This window comes from Saccostrea cucullata, unplaced genomic scaffold (assembly GCF_032062105.1).
Source record: "Saccostrea cucullata isolate Sc308-1 unplaced genomic scaffold, CSIRO_AGI_Scuc_v1 ctg2479, whole genome shotgun sequence".
In the NCBI taxonomy this organism is placed as follows: domain Eukaryota; kingdom Metazoa; phylum Mollusca; class Bivalvia; order Ostreida; family Ostreidae; genus Saccostrea; species Saccostrea cuccullata.
The window spans coordinates 19,283-24,179 of NW_026938970.1; the positions used below are offsets into that span (position 1 = coordinate 19,283).

General features: G+C 33.4%; 1 pseudogene; it reads left to right on the forward strand.

Moving 5' to 3' along the window:
* Positions 1 to 975: 975 nt before the first annotated feature.
* On the forward strand, positions 976 to 3,519 carry LOC134251964 (collagen alpha-1(X) chain-like; annotated as a pseudogene).
* The last annotated feature ends 1,378 nt before the right edge of the window (positions 3,520 to 4,897 follow it).

Genomic DNA, 4,897 nt, shown 5'->3' on the forward strand with positions numbered 1-4,897 from the left:
AGTTATTATCTCTCAAACAACATGTCCTGCAAATCCATAGGAATCTTTATATCGATACCCGAATACAATCACCATAAACAAAGAGCCTGTGATGGAAGTTATGTTCAATACACCAGGGGAGACTTCCAACGTATTTTGATTTCAAAACAATAAAGTATTAAATTTTAATCCTTTCTTCTTTTTCTGGGTATATTTGATTATCGTTTTACATTTTATCATACACATTATCATATTTGTTATTTCGCCAAATAAAAAATAATGAGATATAATTGTTGTTGAATAATAAACAGCTTCAGTTAATTACTTCAGTGGCGGATTTAAGGGGGGCGCACCCGCCCCCCTAAAATTGTCAAAGTTAGCATAAAACATAGTTTTGTCGAGAAAATGTTTATTATTTCTACTCGGTAGACCTCAATTTTACCCTACAAAACCTCTAGAATCCAAGAGCTTCCAAGGGCTTCGCCCCCTGGGCCCCCAACAGGGCTTTGCCCTGGACACACTGGGGGGCTCAAGGCGGCCCCCAGACCCCCTGTCTGAATCTGGCGCCCCCTAACTTCAATTCCTGGATGCGCCCCTGTACTTTCTAGAATTACTTTTTGAAGGTAATGAACATTGTATCTGACAATAATGTATATAAACTTTGTTTGACTCATAGTTTACAAGTATGCCAAGAGACATGGATATTTTTTTTTTAATTTATTAGGTTAAGGGGTAGCTCAAATTATTTGGTATTATTCATTTTATCATATTATATAATAAAGTTATTTATTATTATTAAATTATTTATTATTATCATTATGTACAATCCCAGTTCTGTCTTTGGTTGAGCATTGTAAATCATAGAGATATCTGTTGTCGCTGTAACTATTTTATTTTTTTTGGTGGTGGGTGGGGGTGGGGAGGATGTTGAGATAGGAGGGTAAATCTACAAAAACATTTTCTCCATGAATTTTGATTTGTTCCAAAACTATTCAAATGTGTATACACATCCTAATAGAGAACAAAAAGCAGACAGTTATATCTGCAATTATAGTTTCCAGTAGATCTAAAGTAAATAAGAGCTATTTCCCGTTGGCCGCCATCTTGGTGGTCAACCTGGTAATTGTATCAGAAATATTTGGCGCAAAAATACTTTTTTGGAAAAAAAAATGAAAAAAAGGCAGCTCTAACAAATGTTATATTTTTTAAGAAAACATTGCTGACCACCCACAATTGCCGGAATAAAAAGTTAAAGTTGGTTGAATAATGAAAGAATATGAGCATGTTGACCCCCAATATGGCGGCAATACGGGAAATAACTCTAGTTTATTTTGGTGTACTGAAATATGTTAATCCATTAAATAAATTTAAATTTATTTCTATTGAAATATTTCTCTGTTGACGATACATGTTATTATTATAAAATTTAAAAAAAAGATCATGATTTTTAACCTTATATTACTTTTTGGTCTTAATATAACTAGTGAACACTGCATTCACAAATTTATTGTAAGACATGTAATTATTTTTTACAAAAATATCACAAAAATGTAACAAATATAGCCACGGTCACTTCAAACTTAAAAAAAAAAACCAAACATTTATTATGTTTGGACAGCAGTCTCGATTCTCCATCTGTTTCACAATTTACAATTAAAATTCACAATATCAAAAAAAGTCCTTAACAACACTTACAATAGAATTTTATGGTAAGCACAGCATTTGTCTTTTGAATCAAGGTTGTTGAAGTGGATGGGACAGGTTGCAGTTTTGGAATAAATACTAGTACATAAAGGTAAAGAGAAGAGCATGCAAAAAATATTCTGTAACATTAAAAATGAAGCCTGTATTACATCTGACAATATTGATGATTTTGCAGATATGTTGCTTTTCGACAGGATTAACTAAAAAAGACGACAAGTCCAAACTTGCATCACTAAAGTCTCTTATTTTTGATAATGCCCAGGCCACCATTAAACTTAATTCCACAGCGCCAAAGAGCTTTGTTGATTTATCCAAGACTGGTTAGTACATAATTGTGAATTATTTATAAATCAATATTTTCAGACATTAAATTCTTCACAAACTTTGTATCTTAACTGACAGAAAAAAAATTTGATTGTCAGCTGTCAAGATATACAGCTTTTGATTTGATATATGATGAAGAATACTATTTATATTGTATACTGTGGAATCTTTTTCATTGGGGGGGGAGGGGGGGGGGTCAATGTTTTCTGGTTCGTGGGGACGTAATTTTGTTGATAACAAGTTGTTTTTCGTAATTCAACTTTTCATGAATAATAAAACAAATGTTTGTATATACATGTACACATGTAGGCATGTAAATTCGTGGGTCAGGGTGACCAACGATAGCCACGAACATTGGTCCCCCACGAACAATAACGATTCCACAGTACATTGACTGTATCCATATAATTTCATTTAACATCCTCACTGTAGGGCATCTGCTCCTCAGCTAGGGAAAAGACACTTAGAATGACAAAGTGCTCCAATTTATCTTTAAACTTTGTATTTCTTCGGCGGAAACATTCGTTTTTATGATGATTTACGATTCAATGTTCATTTACATCCTATAGAAAAAAAGACATTTGCACTTCCTTCGAAAAGTTATATTATTACAATGCAATTATGTTTCTGTGTTTTCTCAATTTCTATATTTTTCTTTATATTATGCAGCCATGATTTCCTCCATTTGTAAACCAAAAATGTTACTTTTATCCAGTTTCATCCCACAAATATTTGAAAGGAGTGAGTTTTTCCGTCGTCGTGAAAGAGAAAAACTTGAAGCTTGGAGCAGGCCAGACAGTAAAATTCGATGGAATCCTAAACACTCGGAGTTCCTCGGATGACTCGTACCTCGCACATAACCTCGGACGTCAACGGTTATCTGCCATCTTGCTGATTCAGTCATGTGATCTTATTTGAATTTCATTTAAATGTCATACATTTGAAATCGGACTAACTGTGAGGGGCACTCAACAGTTTGTTCTTGCTTTCAAGTCCTATGTACATGAGGTTGTAATAAAAACCTGTTTACGATAAAGAATTGCACAAATTAAGAAAAATTTTCGAAGAACGTTATGCAGAGCGAACTATGAAATGCGTGATAAGGCAGTTTCCGGCGAAGAAATGTAAGGATTTGATGCGTATTCCTCCACTAATCACATCCGAGGTTTGAATGGAGCGTAGCGGAGTCAGTCGAGGATTGCCGATTGAATCCTAACAAATGAAGGCGGCGGATATGACGACAGAACGGGAGTCTTCACGTGTCCTATGGCGGGAACTTACCTGTTTGTCGTTGACGCTCACTGTCCTAAGTCAATATGGTTACATATATAATATAATATTGTTGCATCTCTTCATGTTTTTGTTCATCACCCCAGTAGCATTTATGTGCAAATTAGTAGAACTGTTATACTGAAGCTAAAACGTGAAGACCATGTAAAAGTTGTCAGCGGACATTCAGGGGACGTATATAATTACTCATATTCTGGATTCTCCGGCACATTGCTCTATTGAGAGGATTTTCTTTTACCAGACTTTAAGAATATCTTTAGAAATTATCTTTCTTAGGCCAGGTCTTTTTTTGAAGAATTTGATGATTTACTTATAAATCCCTTCATAACGAAAGATTTAATACGTTTTACATGAATTTTTGGGTTTTACAAAGTTAATGTCTTTGAAGAAATAACTATTCTCAAATTTGATCATTGCTACAAGATCGCCAATCCTTTCTAAATTCTTCATCATCCTTGAAGGGTACTTTATTCCTTTTTAGGATACAACACCATATGCATCTAAAAAAAAATCCATGATACACGTTAGTTTAATAAAAGATTTCCCTTGCCTTATTTGCAAGATTCTCAATTGCTTCTTAGATAAGCTCAATTAACCGAAATAACGTATATTCCTTCTTGATGACAAAGATATTACCATTAATGGATATTCAATAAATGGTAACAATAAAATTATTCAACAGTTCTGACAATTTTTACTTTTTGTAGTCATTTGCGGATGATTCTTTGAAAACCCAACCGTTAAAAATAATTTATTCAATTAAAGACAGGTAATCTTACAAGGTTCATATATATATTTTCTTTCATATTTGAAATTTGAATTTGAATTGACCCTATTCATATTGCCACCGGATTGATATTTTTCATGTTTCTTGCTTAGATCAAACTATGAAGATTAAAATCATTTGTTATTCTTGCGTTGAGGTATGTGAAATCCTAACATTATAATAAAATGTACTCACAATCAATAGAAACGCAACACCCTAATTTTAAGTTGAAAATTATATACGGGATATAACTATGTACCAAAAAAGTTAGGACATCTTTAACTTTGCAAATTCATCTATGTAACGGTTGAATGATTTTCATTCCATTACTCCTTACTGACCAATAACTATTAAAACATCCCCCTTTTCGACCATTTAATCAAAACGTACCAGTCCGCCATGTACAACATACGCAACCCGATTTCTACCATGTATTGGGTTTATCAATGCCTTTATCTGAGCGAAATGAATATTCTTGGGAATTTTTAAATGGCTGTTTTTCAGATACCGAATTTCCTCCGGCTAACTTGGCGTAGTGTAGTAACCCTCACACATGAGCCCGAAAAGTCGTTATGTAGTGTTTAATTGTATCTGTAGCTCTCCTTTTTCTTTATTTTGAGAATCTCCAGCATTAGCAATGAAAATGCGTCTTTTAGTCATTTTGAGGAAATACAGGCATCACATCCAGAAAAGAAAGAAGGATATTTTTCCTAGAATTTAGTACAATACTTATGAATGAAAGGTACGAAACATTAAAAACCCAAAATATTGTCAATAATTTTATTAAAAATACTAATTTTTAATTTCTGTGAAGAGGGCTAAAAATCAACTTTC